Source organism: Columba livia, chromosome 10 (assembly GCF_036013475.1).
Source record: "Columba livia isolate bColLiv1 breed racing homer chromosome 10, bColLiv1.pat.W.v2, whole genome shotgun sequence".
NCBI lineage: Eukaryota > Metazoa > Chordata > Aves > Columbiformes > Columbidae > Columba > Columba livia.
In genome coordinates, this window is record NC_088611.1 from 4067491 (window position 1) to 4091245 (window position 23755).

The 23755-nt window shown below is 37.5% G+C and overlaps 1 protein-coding gene across 1 annotated transcript in view; it reads right to left on the reverse strand.

The window, feature by feature from the left end:
* The window catches only part of SLC6A11 (solute carrier family 6 member 11), a 115736-nt gene extending 94588 nt beyond the window's left edge, over positions 1–21148 (reverse strand). Inside the window, exon 1 of the mRNA XM_005508885.4 lies at positions 20939–21148. The gene's annotated coding sequence lies outside the window, so the exon portion shown is untranslated. The remainder of the gene's footprint in view (positions 1–20938) is intronic.
* Between the last annotated feature and the right edge of the window lie 2607 nt (positions 21149–23755).

A 23755-nucleotide genomic window follows, 5' to 3' on the forward strand; every position in this document is an offset into this window, starting at 1 on the left:
TCCATACAAATAACAGAACTAGAAGATACTTATGGAATGATGTTTTCATGTGACTTACAAGTAAGACCAAATAAAAGAAATATCAAATAGAGACTTCAGAAGAATTAGATATCTAACACCACAACTGTCTTAATAGTAGCAGTTACTAGTCAATCGTTCTTCCAGATCCAAAACTGAACTTGCAGTCTCCATGCAGCTATGCATATCGTCAGTATGCCAAACTCCTACTTACTAAGCAGTGCTACAAACCAGAAAATGAATGAACTTTGATGAAAGTTGGTGCTCAGATCCTCTGGGCATATTTACAACTATATTAAGATTCCACTGTTCATAGTATTGAAGAAAGTGAATATTAAAATAAAGGCAGAATTTAATTCAGATTATAGATGCCCTCTGCAGGCACCTAAAGTGCTTTATCTCACTCCAGAGATTGATTCTTATGGTAGATGAAGAGTAGAGTAAGGACTTGCTTTGTGCATTGTATGTTCCACATTAATTTGGGGAGACTGTTCATATTTACCGGGTTCAAACAGTTTAACAACTCTCCACCTCAGGTGAGAAAGCATAGACCTGGTTGGAAGCAGCATCTCCCCCAGCCCCTAGGTAATGATCCTATTGCACTGCTGCACAACTAGCCCATATAGGGAGGCTTTGGGTTAATCCAGTAATTTCACACAAGTTAACTTGGCATTCAGGCTTTAGATTGAGTCTATTAAAAAATAATTTTAAAACATTTCCATCTTATAAGTTAAGTTAAAATAGGTAAACACAGAAACATAAATATCTTGCAATTACATGCCTTCATATATATTGTATTTTTAAATGTACATGTCAAGTAACAGAAACATTTATTGATGAAAATTAATTTGTAATGATTCAAGAGCTTAGTATGCTCATGTGTCTAACTTTCCTACTGTAGTGGGTTTGGCTGAGATAGTTAATTTTCTTCATAGTACCTGGTATGGAGCTATACCTTGGATTTGTGACCAAAACAGTGTTGAAAACACACTGATATTTTACCTATTCCTGAACAGTGCTTACACAGCATCAAGTCCCTTCCTATTTTTCACCTTGCTCCACCTGTGAGTAGGCTGGGGTGCAGAAGCTGGGAGAGGACAGAGCTGGGACAGCTGACCCCAGCTGACCAAAGGGATATTCCACACCATATGACATCACACTCAGCAGTAAAAGCTGGGGGGGCAGAGGGAGGAAGGTAGGACAATGGTTTGAGTTATGACATTTGTCTTTCCAAGTAACAGTTACACACGATGAAGCCCTGCTTCCCTGTCAATGGCTAAACGTCTACCTATGGATGGGAAATAGTGGATTAATACCTTATTTTGCATTGCTTGCACAGACACTTTGTTTTAGCTATTAAATTGTCTTTATCTCAAAATGTGAGCTTTCTCACTTTTGCTCTTCTGATTCTCTACCCCATCCGCCAGGGGGCAAATGAGAGAGCAGCTGCGTGGTGCTTAGCTGCCTACTGGGATTAAACCACATCGCCTATCCAGCAGCAAAGACCAGTGTTCAGTCTTGAACATACAGTGAAGTGTCTAATCGTCCCTCACAAACATGGTAATCTATGCAATACCCATGCTGAGTGAAGGGTGGCAGCAACACTGTACACAGTCTGCCAAATGTAGTTTAAAAAAAACCAAACCAACACACATCATAATGAACACTGCAAGTTACCATAAGAAATGCAGTCACAAGATGTGAATGAGGGAGCAGTTTCATTCAATTTCAGATCTGAAATAGGGGAAAAACTCCAAAAGACAGGATAATCCATAAGGAAGATTATTTACTTTTCTGCATGATACAAAATAATAAGAAATACATATGGCAAGTTACTCCCAAAACTCTGTTGAACTCAATCGTATGTGTTACTTTTGTTATTATATATGTTTGAAAATGAAATGCAATATCAATATATTGCTTCAAAATGAAAAAAAGAGGTCTCTCGTATTTTCAAACTGTTTCCTTTATTGAAATCTTTTTGGCTGAAGCTGCATGTTAGTAAAACAAGGCATTTGCCTGAAAAATTTTGACCAGCTCTTATCAAACACAGCCTATCATATTCAGTTTTTGCTTACATTTTAGTAGTGTAAACACTTAAACACTTGCAAATCTGGAGTTTTAGAGAAGGTTGTATGTTCTCTATAGCAGACCTGGTATATTCATACAGCCACTAAGCTACTGCAATAGCTCTGTCACAAATTACATATGACAAGCTGGACTAACTCAGCAAACAATCCTCTTTCGAGCTGTCTGCTGGCACATTGCTAATTAACAATTAATTGCCTTCAACAAGATTCCTGCAGAGCAGATGATGTGATACTGCAGATGTTTCAGCCAAGTTGCATTTCTGTCCACTGTTGAAAAGTACCTAGGGAGTTTTTACTGCTTTGCTTTTTTGGCATATTTTTAATCAGAATTACATTTTGTTCATGAAGGTTTTGGGGTTCTGGTGGTGGTGATTTTCTTTGTGTATGGGATTTTTGTGTTTAAGATGTTGCAGTATTTGAGTACTGAAGAAACTCCTTATTAAAATATCTTCTTTACAGCTGTGAAAATCAGCTGTTAATTGACATCAAGCCAACACCTGTAGATTTATATTCTGTGACTGGGTTGATTTGGAACTTACCTAGTAGACCAGAAAAAACAAACCTGCTGTAAAACCACACCCCACTGTGCCCAGCAATGGCAACATCTCAGTGTTTTAAGAGACAAAATATAGAATACTCTCAATCTATGGGATATTCAGTTACTAAAAAGTACAGTGCCAGTCTCGGTGCATGGACTTCTTTGTCTTTCACAGCTAAAAGAGGGAGTATCTGTTAATGTGGACTCTCATTTAATCCACTGGAAAGGCAAATGGAGAAGATATAAGAGTACCAGATTGCACATAATTTCATATTGGCTGGACAATTCTTTTCCCCAGTGACTTTTTAAATGTGAGCAAAGAAAATCAATGCTAGAAGACCCTCACAGCAAAAAGGTGTACATCACATTTATGTGAGCAAAGCTCTGTGTCTAGAAGAACAGTAGATAGATTCCTACTTTGCTGACACAGATTTCAGAAGCCTGATGATGGGTATGGAGGGAGGGCAAGAGAAAACACATATGAATTGCTGCTGCACTCTTTCAGAAATGGATGGCATCTATTTGGGTGTTATGATTCAGGTACAGAAGACAATATGGGCAGATTCTTATGAGCAGGTAAAAGCTTTCCAGAAACTTTTAAGGAAGTCATAGGAGTGTTATTTTAACATCATGTTTAAAGCAGAGGTGTGAAGAATATTATCTAGATGATTCAGAACACTTTTTGTATTTTCTACTCCAGCTCATCCTCTATTCCTACTCTGTTTACAGGAAAGCTGGAACTGATCCTACAGTGTGTGACCACATTGAAAAGAGAAATTTGAAATACACTTGTCTCAAATTCTCTTCTAAATGTCTGACACTAGGTAGAATGATAATACCAGAAGCATTAATCCTAATCCATAGAAAATGAAATGTATAAGAAACTTTTCAGAAGGTGATTTTATGCATAACTTGTCCCTAAGCCTTACATTTGACTTTCTCAACATCCTAGCATTTATAGAGCAAAGTTATAGGCAACACACCACACAGAGAGGAGACATTTCATACTTCCTGAGACATGTAGTTCTTCTGGCTTCAGAGCATGAAGATGAACGAGAAGTATGGCTCATTTTTGTTTGCAATCTGAAATAAGAAAGGTGGTAGTAGAACTGCTCAGTGGAAGGAAATAATCAGTTGGTATTCTGCTGCGCTCCCACCATGATGCTTTAGTTCAGGCACAATGTCTGGTGAAGGCAACCCCTGAAGCAGTATTCTATTTCTTAAAATCCTTCTCTAAACTGATTGTCACTGAAAATATGGAGGCAAACGGACCTTTATTCATTATCTCCTATGCAAATTCTTACACTCCAACAGCTCAGAAAAGCATCACAATACCTATTGCTATTAGCAAGGTGCCTGAGCTACAGATATAAACCTGATTTAACACAAGAGGTTGAATCCTCAACTGAAGCTACATGCTTTACTCAACGCTTTTCATTAGCATGACATTGTATAGTCAGTGATACCTTGATGAACAAGCTCAAAACTATGCTGAACAGATCATTGCAGGAAATGTTTTGTATTGTTGAAATGGAAAATAATGGGTCATTGATTTCTGGAGTGAGGGAGCAACGTAAACCTTAGAATGAAATAAAGTATTATTCTGATTCATTACATCCAGGAAATCTTTAAGATAAGAAAGTCAGGGTACAAGTGGACCTGTTAAATACTTAAAAGGTTAAAAGTTTGGAATTTTGCCTGACACTGGAAGGACTAATGTCTTCCTATTACACTTCGCAATTCATCTTGGACTATAATGTAATTCTATTAGTTTCTATAAAACTATGCCCTCAATTAATTTGTTCCAATATCTGTAAGGATAAAAATTGATTTTGCTTTTTCTGTAGAAATAAATCCCTTCTGCTGAGGAATGCTAGGCATCAATTTAAAAAACAATTTTTTAGAAGTTTTTATTTAAAAAAACCTTTTTCTGAATATTGTTCTAGTCATCATTTCCTGATGACTACAAGTGTCTAGTTAACAAAAACAGGAAGAGTACTAATAAAAATGTCACCAGAAGTAAGGTCTCCCTACTAGGTGTCAAATTCTCTACTCATCCCACTGAAAAAGGAAGTATTTGGTGATGGAGTTAAGGCAAACAGACTAGTAAGTCCTGAAGTGTAAGAGCATGAGTGACAGAGTAGCATATTCACAAACAGCAGATCTTCATTAGCACTGATATTCACAAGTGTACAATTTTTAAGAGTATCATTCTGTGTTTTGCAATCAGCTTCTCAATCTGTTACTGAGATTAAGTATCATTTATGAGCAGAAAATCACATACTGAGGAGGAAAACAGTTTGATCTGCAGGGGTATCCATAATCACAGCCTTCCAACCTTTTACTGGCTACAGAATATGCTGCAGGCAAATACCATGAAATTTTTGACCACTGCATCATTTACAGACTTTTCCGCACACTCAACAATTATTGCCTGAAATTAATTTCTTAATAGACACTTTGCGGATTTGGCACCTAAAGATAAAGTTTTCAGGAGCTAAATTTCCAAGGTGGTCTTTTCTGCTGAAGAGGGCCAGAACATGGCACTTGGTTAGCTGTTTGCAGTTTGAAAGGGTTTTGTGCATCTTAAACATTGACAGTTGGGATGATTAAAGTAGCTGAGACGAAGGAGATATGGCTCTGTATCTCATGGCACTGTAAGGGCATTTATCTTTCCAGAAAGTGTGATAGTTTCCTCAATTCTTTACTAATATTACATGCATAACAGAAAGAAAGGTTTTAAATCAGGCAAGGGTTTCTTTTGAGGTTTGTTTTTAAGAAGCAGTAAGGGTTTGAAGGAGTTGACTATTAATGTAACCGATTTCAGGTCCTTGTTAGCAAGGATAAGATAGTAATAGATTTCAGATGCTTGCATTAAATGGAGTTTCAATTGTACGTTTGTTTCTATTTTAAGTCTGTTTAAGCTTATTAAGGGTTTACCAGTTCAGTCCTGGGTTTGACAAGAGCCTTGAACAAGGAGCAAAGAAGAATGTCCCTGTTCTGCAGCTGAGCTAGTCACCCCTTTGAGACAGAGTGATGGTTCCACCTGCTTTCAATACAGAGAAAACTTCTAAGTGCAACAGCTGTTCTTATACAGGGAGAGAAAGGAGTTTCCAAAGCAGCTGCTTTCTAAAGGACTGCTTGCATATTCAGCTGAAAGCAATAACAATGTATGTTCATTTGCTGTAAGAAAAATAAATCTGCATCACAGACTGCACCTATTAAACAGGGATTTTGTAAACTGTAACACAGATCACTGTATACCAAATGCTACTATATGCTGGAAAACACACTGGGTTTTTTGCACTGACCTTTATTGCAGGACTACGATTGTGTCACAGCGTGTTAACCAGTGAAAGCAGAGTGGCATCCTCTGGCAAGACATCAATTTAGTTGTGTTGATTGCTACATGAGAGCGTTCATACTGTATACTCCCACGTATACATAGTTTTTTTAAACACAGTGGCTCTACGTGATTCCTTGAATAGTTTGTTTCAGTGCTACTTTGCTAACAGCCTCCTGAAATTCTAAGTCCCCTTTTATGTCTGCAAATCAGAATCCTGGCCAGACACAGAAAACAACCCATCTATGAGTCCATTTGATTAAAACAAAATTTGGCTGCGGCCTAATGCCTTCCTCAGGAAGTGTTTGGGTTGCATTAAAATGAAGAGGCCAAAGAAAGTTCCTGAGCTGCATTCAAAATCCGATGTTAAAGGTCAAAATACCATAGTGAATGGCACCTAATCTGTATAATGGCAAAGCAGAAGTTTTCAGGAGCTTTTATCACCTTCAAAACTCACCAAAATTTACTTTATTCCTAGCTGAAGCAGATATAAATTACATTTTCATATTAACAAATAATAGACATTCAAGAAAGCTTCTTTGAAGAAATAGTAGCTAAATGCAATACTTAACACACACTTAAGTTGTGTGTTTCATATGATTTTTCCATAGATAGCTTACTCGTGATGAGGACTATTGTTTTACAAGACATTATTTAACACAAGTGTTATTATGAGCTCCCATCAGGTAGGCTGAAATATCTGAAAATCTGTCCACATCTACAATTTTCACTATAAAAACATCTTCCTGTTCTAATTCTTGACTGAAAGTTAATTCTTGGTCTGCTTTTACAGCTGTAAAAGAATTAAAATAATTAACAGCAGTGCTAAGCCTCCATTCTCAAATATTGCAAAAAATAAAATATAGTTATACCTCCTGAGTTCCAAGTTCTAATTTAGGTCTTTTAGAAGAGATAAATAGATCTTACATCTATGTTCGTATTAAATACAAAAAAGAGTTGCATTACAGTGCATTGTGCTTATGTTTAGTTTCTTCACATGCCCCCCTTGCATTTTCAGTCTCTACAATATTCTTAAAATATCCTTTCCCAAATAATTTTTCATCAATTGTTCCTCGCCCTATCATATCCACCCCTCCAAACCCTATATAGCAGAGCCTTACTCAAATGGAAAGCACTTCCATGCAATTATAGCAGGGGGAGAACATAATGCTAGTTATTTTATTTAAGGATTTGGAGTAGTGGGGTGTTTAAAAAGCATCTCCTGATAAGAGTCCCTTTCAATAACAATAATAGTCTTTCCTTTCTCATGAACGCATCCCTGAAGTATGGAAAAAGTAGTGCCTGCAAACTCCATTCCAGTTCTAAGTATGACACTGGAAACTAAATGGCAATAGTAGAATATAATGGCCATTTAAAAATAGTCCCAAAATTATAGTGTACTTCAGTTCCTATTGACATAAGTCAAATAATAAGCTTCCTAAGATTTCTCAAAAAACTCGCACAACTAAAACTTACATGGCAAATCAAGGCCCGTTTTTCTTTCACTTTCAATATTTCACTCATTTTTCACTAGTTTTGTGTTGTCTGTTTTTTCCAAGTAATATCTTCTAAGCTTTTTCAGTTCATAATTTTGAACAAGAGTTTGAATATTACAAAATTATTCACAGATATTAATATTTTTAAAGCTAATTTTAATCCAAGATTTTCAGAAGTAGCAAAACACTTAGATCTTCAGAAAACTTTTTGAAAGACTGATTTTCAAATGCTATGTCATGACCTCTGGAAAGACAGGTCCTTTCAAGAGTTAACAGTGAGTACACAAAACCACTGCTCACGTTGGCCCAACGGTTTCACCAGTCAGCTCTCAAGCCAAATATGACAGTCAGTGGAGAGCATTCATTCATTCCACCTTCAAAAACCACATACGTACATACACAGCAATTTCCCGAAATTTGAAAAAAAACTCATTCACAGAAAATGTATTAGAGTGTATCAGAATAAGACAACAGTTAAGAATATTATTTTTAAAGTGGCTAACATAGTATAATGTTACACAGTATAATACTAATGGTTTAGGTTGGGCTTTTGGGGGTTTCTTGGGGCGGGAATTTATTTTTTTATTTTAATTTTTTAAAATAGGCATAGTCATAAAAACTGAACTGCCACCCTCATCAGCAGCAATGAAAAGTAACAATCACCAGATCAGCTTTCTCAGGCCGGACTGCACTGTCAGCGTTTCATCTTCATTTCAGTTAATGCTTGATAATGCCTTTCAGAGCAAAATTTAATATTTGTTTGCAAGGCATAATTACCTAAAAGTAATCAGATACATCTTTTCCATGAATTGATTTAAATATGTCTCTGAGCCATAATTATTTCTGTACTGCTTAATATTATGTTACACCATTGTTTTAGTTATTATTTAACATATTTAATGTTATTTATTGTATTTTTAAATTTATTTAATATGTAAATAATTTAACCTCTAAATGTAATCCTTAAATCATTTTTTCTGCAATTTTAACTCTATAATTATGTTAATGAAATTCTTTATTCAAGTTAATTTCAAGATTAAAACAAAAGATCTGTTACTTTGTATATTAATTTGCATATTGGGATAAAGGGAATATATTTTCTGGTAAGAGGTATGTATGTTAAGATTACTAAGATCTGGAAAGGACTGAAAGCTGCTCAAGACCTTGTACTTTTCATTAGAAGAGCAGTACTTCTATTTGTCAGATGGACAACCAAGTTCCTACTGCAAACAGGCCAAAGCCAAATCCTGGAGAAATTAAATGAAACCCTGGATTTAATTTTGCTTTTGATTTCTTCTCTTGAGATTAGGTCTAAATATATTCACAAACACAAAAAAAAAAATCTCTACATTTTGTTAGCATAGGAAAGGATGTTAGCATACAAGGTCTACATGTAGACATGATTAATTCTGTAGCTCCTGGCTTAAAATGGGCCTCCCATTTTACACTGTATTCTTTTATTAATATTGACTGACTTACTACAACGTATTCCAGATCAGGCTGTGTATTTGTACCACTTTCTAAATGTAACATATAACAATTTGTAAATGGAGTATTTCTGTAGTTTGCTACACTATTCCACACTATTTCTACAGGTAAAGAATGTAGACATGCTACAAATAGGAAGCCCATTGCTCATCTACAAAATTTTGCTGTTCATGTTCTTTGCTTGGGAGCACTATGCCTAATTGCTGTAAGGAGTGATTCATAGAGCTGAACAAATCTTGGCAGTTAAGAAAGAAACTAAGCCAAACTTGCCCCTTGTCAGCACCAGCTATGAACTCTGACCAAATGTGCTGTGATCTAATGGACCTTTAAAGGGAATCTGTGCAGCAACTAAATTCTACGTCTAAACCAGGTACACCCCAGTAGCTGAAGCAGAGTTTTCACATCAGTATTTGGATGCTATCAGATATCACAAACTAATTATTAAATCTCACCTAGATAGAAAACAAATCATAAAATCCCAGGTTGGATGACACGAGAAGGATTACCTGGTCCAACCTTCCTGTAGAAACAAAAATTTTACTTCATCAAGGACAAACAATGTGCCACAGTTGATTACTGAGAGAGGTAGCATCAGGGATCCTCAGGGGAGAGAGCTTCCCCAGCCACAGGAGTTCTTTACCTGTGCAAACCAGAAGTGCCTCAACATTACTTTCCTATTACCTTTTCTGAAGAGCCTGGTTAAATCTCCCACTGGCTCTAGAAACAGCTTCGAAAATTTATTCTATGACTGTTCCCTCAAAGGGTTAAGATCTACAGTTTATAGCTAAATCTTTGTCACATGATTTATTTTTAAAAATAAAAGCCTCCTATTGCCAAATTGTCATGTGTTGAGAGAATGGAAAGGTACACTTGTTTTTGAACGTGTGGTTTGCAGCAGTTGGTTAATTAGAGTTAGCAGCTATAAAAACAGGTCATATCACTCATTCCCTTGAAAACCGCTTACTGCAATACTAACAGATATCACAGAATGCTGGTAATGTAGAAGTTACTTGCTACATGCTGCTATTTAACACTGCTCCAGCAACAGAGCTTTCTGAACAGTCGCCTTCCTCCATCCCCCTGTACACTTGAGTGGTCACTATTATCTAGAAAATGGGTTTCTCAGCAGGAGGTGTATGACAACAAAATGGGCCCTTGGCTCAGCAGCCTGATGTTGTCAGAGCTGAATATCTGGCTGGAACAGGACTTGATATTCCTTAAAATAAGTTCATTAACTGTTTGACCTTTTCTACTTCCTAGGAAGATAGAAGTATCAATGCAAACCAAATGCAACACTGGACCACCTAGGATGCCATTACATCCGTTTATAAACAGAAATGCGTGTAAAAGTAGGAACCAGCCTCCTCTCGCATACTGACCGGAAAGTACATCGAATGCAATGAAACCAACCAAAAGTCATTAACATTCTCAAACACTTTTCTGGTAGGTACGCTGCTACGGAAATACACTTTGTCTGCCGAGTCACGGTACAGACAGTCCCTTTGCCCAAACATCCCCACCTCCTGCTGAATTCCCCAGCTGACAAGTTGCTTCTATGTTTATCACTTTTACAAGTAACAAAATCACTGGAAAACAGTAATAAGTCTGCTTGTGCTCCAGTACTGCACATTCTGTTGCTGCTGTTAATCTTAGTAACAGTCTAAGCTGAGCAACTACATATCCGTGGATTCCATTAACTCGAATGCAATAACGTCAGACTTCCCAGTGCTTTATCTTCATAATAACATACTTCAATACATTTTCAGATACAATTACATGAGTGATATATGATGAAAAAAATTGATAAGAAGAAATTACATTCACCCTGACTGCTTTCTTGAATTATTTTCCAAAGGCTTTTCATGAAGACCATCATGAATTTGTCAAGTACTCCAGAAATCAAATTACTCAGTGCCCTTGTTCTGTATAAATCTCATCTTTACTTCGTGCATTCACTCTCTTTGTTCCCCAAGACACCACTAACTGCAGCCGCAGGCCTTCAAGTCTAGAACACATGACTAGTGTCAAACATTTAAGAAATCCAAATGACATCTATTAACAACTAAAAAACCAAAAATCTCTTATTATATACTGATTGCAAGAGGCACAACATATAATGAAGGCTCACTGACAACTATTCCTTCTGTAGTTTCTAGAATCACTGTGCTAAAACAAATAGAAAATAAATTTTTACTCGTAGCCAATCTGTACCATTCTGCTGTCATTTCAAGTCGAGGAAAAGGTGATCTGCTTCATCCTGTACTAGATATGAATGATTAAACATTTACAAAACACCAGAAAAACCTCAAAATAACTTCTTCTGGCATAACCAAAACCAAATCAAGTTTCTGAATACGCATCAGTTCAAATGACAAAGGAATTCTTACCTTAAACTTACTTCGCATACAAACATTAAAGTCATAATACATCCTGACTTCTCAGATGACTGTAGCCTGAAGTCTTCGATCTACCTACAACAAGTTTGTGTTGTGCAAATACTATTGAGAAAAAATGAAACTTTTTTCTTAAATCCATACTACTATTGATTTCAAGTGCCAAGTATACAGGGGAAAACTCAGACCAGAAGTTAGGAAGTTCAAATCTGGATTTTACATTACAAAACAACTTTGAGAAGAGGTCAACGGAGTAAAGCTGTAATCTCCCAAACTGCTTTCATTTCCAATGCAAGAGAAGTAACAGTTATAATACCAATACAAGAACAGGGAACAAAAAAATGAGAACACACTTATGTATAAGAAGTCAGAGAGATCCTAATTCTGCTCCCAGACCATGTATACAAAAATGCAAAACCCCCCAAATGTATATTATCTTGGAAAAAAACAAAACAAAACAAAAACAGACAGCAATTTGGCAGCACTGTCAAAGCCACAATTCTTGGTGGCATCCCTGGTGATCCCTGGTGTTATGGGTTTCACTAGAAGCAAAATGGTCAGAACAGGTAATCAAAGCAGTCCTCCTGGATTAATAACTTTCAGATTTAAATCATGTGCGGTGGGTTAACCCCAGCTAGCAGGTGAGCTCCCACCAAGTCACTTGCTCACTCCCTCAGCAGAATGAGGGAAGAAACTGGAAAGGCAAAAGCAAAAAAGCCCAGCCCTCATAGGCTGAAATAGAGACAGTTTAATACCTGAAGGAGAACATAAACAACCCCCATGGGTGGGTGGGGAACCAAGCAAACAGCAAACCCACCAAAGAATCAATGCCAAAGCAACCACTCAGCACCACCAGGCTGATGCCCAGCCAGGCTGCAGGCAATGGCTACTACAGTCAAAACACTTTTAATGGTAGGGTACCAATCTTGTTTTGGTCACAAAGGTAAAACACAGCACTCTGTAAGCTGCTACGAAGAAAATTAGCTCCATCGCAAACAGACTCAGTACAACATGCAATATTATGTTCTCATGCTTGCTGCTTACAAAATTTGTAATGTTTTGACAAGAAATGAACAGAAGAATTATTTATATTTATAGACAATTTACAAAGCTGAAGACAGTAAGAGCTTCCTACTAGAGCTACCAAAGGGAATGTGAGTACCTAACAAACTCGCCACCCCATTGAAAAGAAAAATCTTTTCAGAGATTCATTAATTCATACCTCATACTTCTCTAGATAAATATTTTCACAGCCAGAATATATTTACCTATGAAAAACTGTTTGTTACTAAACACCAAGTATTATATGGCTATATAACCTTGATAAACTTCATTTGCATGCCAAAGAAATAATGGATTTCTTCTCAAATGCTTCCATTACTCTCAGTAATTGCATTTTTATAAACACATTAAAACTGACTTCATTCTATTCTGCTTTATGAGCAAAGAAAACATAGCTATTTTACTTCTAGCAGGGTAAAATACAGTCTTTCAGTCAGAAAAGGAAATAGCCAGAACAAACTTAATTCTCAACCAGAACATTTCTTGATCAAAAATGTCAAAGAGCAATACCCAAAGCATATGTATTGCAAGCATAAATATCCATCTTTTCATCAGAAGATATTTATACTCTCTACTAATTTTACTTGTTTTACTTTCAGTTGAAGCATCTTATTTTCATTTGGCTTGGCAAACAGAGAATGCTCATAATTGTTACACAAGAAATATGTTAAATCCTGTAACATGGCTGAGTCAAGCAACTACTTTTATTGCTACTTTTGTGAAGTCCCACATCAACCTTTCCAACCTCTTTCTGACAGAAAGGTTACCCAACATATTATGAAACAGATGCGGGAGCAAAACAGCAAGAAGTGGACAAGCTATAGGCAAGAAAGAGTAGCATAGACTAAAAGAGACATTAAGAATAAATGCTAGGCATGAAAAACTAGCTAAAATCATTAAGAAGCAGAGCACCAACATTGTCAGGAGCTACAGCAGACAGGGAGAAATTCAGTCTATAAGCATGAGGCATTAATGCCAGAAGGGTTTTCTAAAGGGCTAAATAAACCAGTAATGCCAATGTTAAATACTTTGCAGCAGAACAAGGACATTGCCTACCCAGTGGAAACCTCATGTCCTATTGCAACAGCCACCAGGAATTGTCTCAAAGTTGATCAGCATCTGTGATTAAGCTGTGATCATTCTGTGCTTAGACCAGATCAGAACAAAGTAAGGCTCACCTCAGCTGTCCCTGCAGGGACAGGTAGACACAACGGACTGGCTGAGCAGCCAGTACTTTTGGAAACCCACAGGAAGAGTTCTGAAATGCAGAGTTTGAAAAGGGACATTCCTGCTCTGTCCATAGTGGGTTTGCACGTACAGCAGAGGCAAGACCAGCAGTAAGTTAGAGAAAGAATCATTGTTGAGAATTAGTATATGACTGAGTCATTTAGTTTGATGCTTCACAAATTGTTAGCTTCTTCCTGCCAAAATACAAAGAGAATTTTGTTTCCTGTAATCTTCTGGAACATGTACAATGCTAATCCTGCTAATGCTGAGGAGGACTTGAGGGATATTTTCTTTTTAAATTGACACATTTGCTGTAATACTCTCAGCCTAGTGTATATTTGAGTAGCTTTATGAGGTTTACAAGCAATTATTCCCTGGCCCAAACTGTGTCAAGCTCAACTCTCCATAGGACAATAAGGGACTTTATTTTTATTGTAAAAAAAAAAAAAAAAAAAAAAAAAAAAAAAAAAAAAAATTGATGTATTTGTAATTTAATTCCATGGCTACATTTTTCTGCTTACATCACAGTTAAGGTTATTTGCGATTATGTTGCGTTCCATTGTGATTTACTTATTTTGGTAATAGTCTTCTGCATTACTAAAACTCATTTTTACACAGCACAATAACTTGAGATACTCAGCAATCCTTAAGAATACACACAGTTTTTTAACACATATATATGTAATGTGTTTATATATATAAGTTGAAAACACAGCAATATGTGGATACAGCATGCTTAAAGAAGAAATTGAATTTGTCTTGTTCTTTTCTAAACATGATTAGATGTAACAATTGTTCAGTGAGGATTCACTAGGTATTGTGGTTACTAGGACACAGATTTTACATATACATGGTGGAGAAGTTATATCAAACTGCTTAGAAAAATTTAGCTGAGGAATATTCAGCCAGTTGAGTTTCACTCCTTGAATGATGGAATACTTCACAAAAGAGTGTGACCCTTAGCTATCTATAATAAAATACAGTCTAGATTTGCAACACATCTGTTAAGCTGCAGGAGAGATTTTTAATAATTCATGTGTAATTTCACATCACTACAAAAATGTTTCTAAATTCTGTTGCTGACAAAGAAAAATGTTATAACCAGCATCTTCATGTTCTTTGCAAGTTATAATTTTCCTTGCAGGCAATAAATAATGGCTGCAATAAGCAGCAGGTCACCGGAAGACAGCGTGACCTGTTCAGATTTTTTTAAAGCGTGTTTTAGACAATTATTAGAGCAAGTCAGACAATACACAAGCATTGACTTCTAAAGTTAGGTACAGTTGAATATACATACCTCTGTGATTTTTTTAAATTAGAAGATGAGCATTAGTTTATTTTAGAAAGCTGAAAGCCTAGTTCTAAATGAAAAGTTGAGGTAAATTAATGAATGATCTTGCAATACAAAAAATCTTTGTTTCAGTGAATTTCAAAGTGTATTTATTTGCATTTTCATTTTTGTTTGTCATGTTGTCAGAGAACCCAGTGTACGACATGGTGTTATCATACACTATATTTATAAATATTTCTGATAGTACAAAATTGGTTCTGAATGAATCTCAGGTTTTTATATTGATATTTTAAACAACGGTTCAGCAAGGAGATCTCAATGGCTAAAAGTATCTGTGCAAAGTTCAAGGGGTGAAGGAAAAGGTTCCAAAGGGTGCAGGACACTGGAACAGGCTCCCCAGGGAGGTGTCACGGCCCCAAGCCTGACAGTATTCTACAAGCATTCAGATAATACCCTCACACACACAGTGTTAACTTTGGGGACATTTTTAGGGACATTTAAAAAACAAAAACAAAATAAACAAAAACTTATAAAGCAGGAATCACCAAGACAGGAAAAGACAAAAGTCTGTGTGAGGGTGCATTGAGTGCATTCAGTAATACACAGGAATTATTGCTTAGCCTTGGTACACGTGGCCAGACTATGGAACCATATGATCTCAGCATTTTAAAAGCAGCATTAAGCCTTCCTACTTCCCTGTAACTAGAGAATCAGTATGTGGAAACTTGTATTATCACAGTTAATATATATAGCAAAAAGACATTGTCTGGAACAAACAAACAAAGGAACAATTAGACACAATTACAGGCATCCATTCAATGGTCCAAAATAGAGCTTATTGGTGTTGTTCATAAATTCTAGACTTTTGTTCTCAGACTGGTCAACAGTTTGTTTTGCAGAGATGACATACAGGAAGTAACCTGTATTACTTTCATTCATTTAATTAAAAACTAATTGAACCACAGAGTTCATAAATACCTGTTACAAAGTTAAATACCTTGAAGGAAATGGTCTGAAGTTAAACAAAGTTATTCTTTGTCAAGAAATCAGAGCTATTTTAATCTTTATAAGTTTTTCTTTCTCACATATCTCTTTTCTCTAAAAAGAAATGGAGTGGCTTCATAGGGAGCCAGTACATCATGTTACCATGTTTTAGAGTTAGGTCTTGGAAAAAAAATGCTAGCTACCTGATGTGTAGTTATTTTTAGAAGCCGAACATATCATCTGAAAAGTCTGTTCTGCATTCCCAGAGCCAAGATGATGTGTCACACTCAGCTTGGATGCGTTTCTGAAGGCTGCGGGCAGGGATCCACTAGTGACAGTGCATATCAGCGCTGAAACCGAACAGGAGGACCACAGTGCAAACTATAAAATTATTTCAGGCAGCCAGAAAACACACTGGAGAAAAGAAAACGTTGAAATGGCATTCTTTGTATTCATTCCTGCACTTTTTACCAAGAAAGGCAGAATAGGAATACACCTAATAGCAGCTAGATCACTGGGATAAAAGCAGAGAAGCTTAATGTGGCTTATTACAGGAATAGAAACTTAAACACAGTTTGTCCCCTTAACAGGAAGGGAAGCAATCATCTAGAGGACAGGAAGAACAGAACCATCATTGAAATAGCCTTAAATTAAAAGAAAATTAACTATAACTACTGGAGGACCTTGCATTCACATTACAGGTCAGGCATGCAAAATGATGGTCAGTATGCAGTTGCAATCTTGGTTCCACAAGGGGTAAAGCTCCTTTGAGTGGAGCAGTAAGGCATTTGAGTGCTGCCACCAAGACACCAATTACAACCTCAGGCTAAATATTTCACCTCAAAAACCCCTTTAGCACATTGACTTGCTAATACGAACACACGCATAATTCTCCTCTGAGACCCTGGAAAAGTTCCCTTCTTCCCTCCCCCCTGAGATTTTTGCTTTGGATCTCAATCCTATTTTAAGTAAAACTTTTCCCTTCTGTTGGAACCTCCCAGGCTTAAAGGGTTTGCTTCACAGCCCCAGCCCTCCAGATACAAAGTACACACTAGTTTTGGAAAGGAACCATCTCACTCTCCCAAGCAGAAGTTCAGCCTGATCTAGAAAACAGATGAGGCTACATGAACACGCAACCAGTGCAATAGTCTTCAAATGGCAAACGGAAAACAAACACAGTAAAGATGTATTGTTCATTGCAAAATGAAGATAAGACACTTAAGTGTCCCTGTTTAAAATACTGATATTTTTAAAATATTAACTGCAGCAGTAATGAATGTGAAAACAAAGTGTTAAACTTTCTGTACTACCTGCAATACTAGCAGTCTTAGATAAGATGCTCTGGAATTATTAAAATAATCCTGACATAACTGGTAGCATGGATACATGGATAAATTATTCATATCAAACATTACATTAATTGCTATAACCATGTAAGAAGGCTTAGGACAGAAGTAGAGGGAATGCCATTCCAGATCATAGCCAATCATTCTTGTTTTCAAGACCTGAAATTAATGTATCTTCAGTATCAATGTTCTAGTGGACAAAGCACAAGGTGGATTGCTAGTTATTGTCTCCTCCACACTAAATCAACTTTTTGGCCACATACCCACAATGAGTAAGCTAACAAAAGCCAAACTTTTTGTGCCGATTTTCAATATCTCCAAAAGACAGGAAAGGTCTGAATGACTGGGAAGAAAAAGCTGTGCTAATATTCTTTTAAGAAAAAATGGAAATCAACTGTAGAAATGGTAGCCAGTAATTCTTCCTAGTCAGAACAACCAAAGAGATCCTAGCAGAACCCAAACTAAAAGAACTACAGAATACAAACCAAATAAAGCTCCATTTATGGAAAACAGAGACTGCAAAGCAAACCTGTTATCTTTTATGCTCTCATGAGTTTGGGCAAAATATGCTTCAATGAAGCATATTAGGAAGGCAAAGCTCCAGACTTAAGAATGGGTCAAACTTAAGGACCTCCTGTTATTCCTTTCAGTCCTCCCCCTCTGTGCTCATATTTTTATGTCCTATTACTTTATTTCTTTACTGTGAAACAATATCCACATCATTTCTGAGTAAAGCAGACCCTTCAGATCACTATACTTCTGCTTCCTCATAAAATCCATGCTCAAATTCTGCATCAATGTTTCTAGTCCCTAATTTGGTTCTTAAGCTCCTGCCATCACTACACTAATATTTCAGCATTTCTAATTTAACACATAGAGACTGGATTTCCTTAGGTTGATCTGACCATTGTGCTCATCAATATTATCACTTTCTCCTGCTGAGTCTGCCAAGTCTCCAGTGATACAAATATCCTCAATGTTCTAATTTCACTTTTTATCATGTCTTCACCCAGGTTATACAAGCCTTTTCAAGTGTTGTCTTTCAATTTCTTTGCTGCTAGTTTATAGCATATTATTAATTAATGGAATCTATTCATTTCTGTCTCTTACTGAGACTATTTTAAGTGTATTTAATATCTACAGCTTATACACTAGTAGGTTTGTTGTTTTGGTACAAGTAGCCAGGATCTCCCATGCCCTAAGCTACCTCAGTGATTCACATTCATCTTGTAGCTCTATGTATTACATTCTAGCCTTTGCTCTTTGATTTGTTTTCAAGAGCTTTACAAAAGCACAGTATTTTAGTTTTTAACCTCAAAGTCAAATCTGTTTGAATTTAACAAATTGGTTTAAAACTATCGCAAAAATGATGGACAGGCAGACTCATACCTAACACGCTCTCCTTCAGAAACCAGACAGAAAAACTACCAAGATCTTAAGGCCTGTCAGCAGCAGTTGCCAAGTCACTGCTCTTCTTCTATTGGAACCATCTGTAACATGCTCTTTGCTTGCTGTGGACTGCTCTCAGGATATGCAGACAGAAGCACAAACTTTAAAGGAATTCATTTTGGGAGTCACGGCAGACTTCCCAAAGGAAGCAGAGGAAAACAAAACAAAACAAACCCCAAACAATCAAACAAAAAAAAAAACCCAACCAAACAAACAAAAACCACACAAAACAAACAAAAAACCCCAACCCACACCAACATATACAGGTAAAAGCAGTAGTACCTGTGTTAGTGTCGCACAAGCACAGTGGGTTAGCTGCAAGACTAGAAAGGAGCATGTCTCCAGAGATTGCAATGATTATTGGACAGCAGGGTGCTACAATGCTCCCAATTATAGCACTGGAGTCACCTTGAAATAGATGAAATATTTGCAATGTCAGAAGCAAGCCACAATAATTACAGAAGAGTTAATAAGGTAGTAAATGTAGGAATGTAAATTGCAGAGCCATTTATTGAAGCCAATCTACACATAAGGACAGTGCTATCCCACTCAGACAGCATAACAAAGAATCAGACAACATCAGCAAAAAACAATTTTCTGACTGCCTTCCAGATCAGGGTAGTTGACTCTGTGTGCTGTCAGGCATATTTCCTCTGCTCACCTCTTGCTCTATGGCAGTTGCTCATGCACAGCACCATTGTAAGTGTGTTTTAAAATAAACCTCAAAATGAACAATCATACCACTACAATTCCAAACACCAGTGTGTTTTGTTATGTTTCTGTGACGTTTAAATCTTAATAAATTACCTATATATTATGCAGCCTTGTTAGACAGGATCATCTTCCATTTTATATATAAGAAACAAAGGCTGAACCACTTGTCAGATGTATTGTGCATTATTAAACGATCAGTCTCTCTCAAATTTTAAAAAATGTTATGAAAAACAAAAGATCTCTTTCCCTCACAAAAAGATAAGCAATCCTTGGTAGTCCTCACCATCATTTATGGCAGCAGAACTCCAGTGACCATGCTTAGAAAACCATTCACTGAATTTAGCAAGAAGTTTGACTATTATTTAAAACTGCTATAAAAATGGATGGATTTGTTACCCTCATTTATACATACAGTGAATCCTCAGTGGGTCTGCCTAGAAGAGGATTCTACCTGAACTTCAGCAGCATAAAATGCCCAGGATTGCCGGATTGCCCCTCCACCTTTTCTTTGACATTTGCAGGGAGGTATCAGCACAGGAGATGGAGCATTTTCATTTTCATTACTGTAGTGATGACCCATTGTTTATCTAGTCAGACTAAGATCTTTGGTTTTGATGAATTACATAATAACTATAATCAGAAGTTGAGGATGCTTCACAGACAAGAAAACTTAAGCAAAAGCTTTTGTGTAGCAGTAAGTGCTGGTAATTAAGTATCACCCATTCTTCCCTTTATTTGGTAAAGCTGCACACTGAATATCGATTGAAACTCCCAAAGTAACCACCACAGGGTCCAGTCCTCCCTGTTTGACCAAGCTGACCTAATTTGACTCGTCTCTTAGCACGGCTGTACTAGTGTAACCAAAACTACCCCGCAAACGGGACACAAAGAAGCAGACACGTCCACACAGGTACGTGTACTAAAAAGTCAAACATACACAACGCATCCACTTGTCGTCTTTTTTTATCAGCTGAATTAGGGAACAAGCTTACTTACACAATTTATAGAAGTTATATTTGCTGGTCAAGATAAACGTGCCTGAGGAACTGCTTGCCAAACGTAAAACTAAGTAGGGTTTTGGAAGCCTTGCTTTCTCCATTTTCTTCTGTGTGCTAACATGCCGTTTCACCCCCGCATCCCTCAGGCGAACTTCTCTGAGGTAAAATACCTTCTAATTCCTACCGAAAGAAGACCTCGCCGGGCTAGCCACCCAGCTAAACCACCCAGCTCAGCTACGGCGAATTAACCGCGTAACAGACACAGCTCCTATTTCTCATATTCTGAGGTGAAAAGGTGCAGCTGCCTCCACGGAGAGAGGGCTGGAACCTTCCAGAAGGGCGGGAAGCGGCACAGGACACCTGGGGCTGTGTGCAGTACTGCTGGGAGAGCCGTGAGAAACAGGGACACAACGCAAATTCTGAGGAAAACGTTGCTCAGGTATGTGTTGTGTAAAATAATTGACGGGAAAAAAAACGGGTTATAACGGGGAGAACACTCACCTCAGGTCTGTGGGCATGAGAGGAAAGACTTCTTCCATCGCTTGCTGTTTGCAGTGTTTCCCCAGTGCCAAATCCAGAGGTAGTTTCCTGAAGGTAGGCTCAGCAAGAAGAACATTCCCTTGTGCCCGATATGCAGCCTCAAGTATTTGTTTGAGGTAAAACTCTCTGTTGGCCCCTTCAGTCTGTTCCTTGGTGGCTGAGTTTTCTGCAAACTCGCTGCTCTCCAGCACGGCCGGGTGGGGCCTCTTCCCCATGGCGGCCTGGGGGCGGGAAAGGAGGGACAGAGGGGAACAGCTTCGGGTTTCATCTTCTTGCTTTGGCTTTTAAGGGTATGTGTTGTGCAATAAGGATAACAAGGAGTTGGCCACGTGCTCCTATTCAATGGTCCCCTCTGGTGCTCCATTATCAGGTCATTGATTGCAATTACACCAATTAACCTAGGGAATGTGGGGAAGGGGACTGACTGAAGGGTTGGTGGTTTTGTTGTTAATACTGAAGCCGTGATGTGTGAACTCCAGTAGTCTTTAATAGTTGTTTTCTTCTATATTCTTGGGACTTAACAAGCTTGAGGCATAGCAGCTTTGAGCAACCTTGCTGTATGAGAGACAAACCGTGGATCATGGATGAAATATGAAATACGCCCTTGGAAAAAGTTTCTGAGGGCAACCTCTTTTGCTGTAGCCTTTATTAAACATAACTTGTGTAGCCCGTGCCCTGGCTATATCAAGGCATTCCAGCAATGCACTCTTTCACTTTATGATGCATCGGAAAAATATCTGAGGGGGAAGTTTCCCAAATCCTTTCTGGCAGGGGGGCAGTTCCCATCTGTTTTTCCGTGCCCTTTCCCAGCTGCTGTTGCAGACAAGGGGCAAGTCCAGTGCCCACTGCAGGCGCTGCGAAAGCTGGAGTGTGGCTGGTTCCTCATGTGGGTGTTTGGTTTACCAGCCCAGAAAGGTAGAAGTCTAAATTAGGAATGGAAGGGGAATAGCTATAGAACTTTTTACAAACCATAAGACTTGGCCGCTGTTGAAGCTGTCAGTTTTTAGCATAGCTGTACAGTTAGCATGGAAAACACAGTTAACACAAGTCAGTCTATCTGATAGCAAAGCAGGTTTGTGGGGTTTTTTGTTTGGTTGTTTTGTTTTGTGCCAATCGGATCACTGTTGTACAAAATCAGCAATGCAGGCTCCCTCTGGTGGCTGATTTCCATTAACGACAGGTTTTTTCCGTCAAAAAAGAGTTAAGTGTAGTCCAACTGATTTGAGTCAGCCTGATGAGGTAGAACCTGTATTTGAGAACACGTAGGTTTAGGAAGGTGTAGTTTTCTATAAGCACGGATCAAGTAAATGCTTTTACTATGAGTAATTTTACAGATACGGGAATTATACAGGGTTTATTTTTTTGCTATGTAAATTGTGAAAGCATACAAAAATGTTCAGTTTTTAAATTAAAGGCTTCAGAATAAGTATATTAACAACAAAATAAATTCATAATATTTGTAAAAGGCTGAATTTTAATTCCATCCCTGCTGTTTGGAATTTGGAAAATTACCATCCTTGTAATTACCTCAAAGTAGCTATTCTCTTATGGAGATATAGGAATAAAATGAGGTTTAGAATTAAAAAAAGATTTTAAAAACAGACAAAAAGCATAAATACTTGCTGATCGTGGACAAGCATCCATGTTGGGCATGTCTTGTAGCTCAACAAGAGCTCTAAATTAAACCAAACCAAACCTCACCCCTACAAAAACAAATTAAAAAAACCCACCAAAACCCAGATGATTGTATAACTAACATGATTAGACAACTTCCAGCAGTTGTGCTGGGCTGTTCAGCCTTAATCCCATGGGACATACCCAAGATCTACCAGATTTTGACTTAAGTAGTTAAAATTTCATAAATGGCTAAATATAGCCTCCTAGTTAGGAAATGCTAGAAGGTTTTAAAACAAATAGCAGGTCAGAAGCAAGCATTTAGTTGAAATGGGTAACTTGAGCACATTAAAGGACTTGTCCCTGAGTCTTTGTATGGCATGTTTCCTAGTTCTGAGGTAACCCTTTATGAAGGTTAAGCCCTTATTCAGTCTAATATTTCATAGCATTACACACGGTTAGAAGTTATTTCAGGGTTATTTCTGCTTCTTGTCCCCTCTCCCTTAAAATGTGTTGGAATTGTCAGAATATTATTAAAACAAGTTGTGCCTTTAAGAAATGTTCTTCTGTCAGTTTGGTTTATATTTTAGGCCAATGTCTCTAGAATCCTTACCTAACCTTTACCATTCTAGAGAAAGATGGGGGGGAGTGGTTGCTAGGATACTTGCAAAAAGGCAAATTAGCTGCACTAGAAATAAACAAAAGGATTAAAGATTTCTAACCTTTTGAGCTAAACATCTGGTTTCAACAACTGCCAAAATTGTGTGGTTCTTCTCTGTGAGACAAAAAAATGCAAAATATTAATAACCCCAGTTTCACAGGCATATGGTATTTTAAAGCATTGCCCTAGTGAATCAAGTTTAAGATATGCCAAACTGTATGGGAAGCTTCTCTTGCTGTTTTCAGAAGATTTGATCGTTATTTGTAAGTCTTTTGATATTTTTATATCCATGTTTGGATGCGGAGCTTCTGAGTTCTAGGTCTTCAACAAAACAGTTAGCTCCCAGTTCATGAACACTTACCATTTTGTTTTCAGTGCTCTCGTCTAGTTCCAATCTTGCGATGTTTTTGCTGCCACATAAACATTAAATAGACAAAGGAGGTCCTCCTCACACACGCAAACGCACGCAGCCCTTGCCCGCAGCTCAAGGTGAACAAACAAAA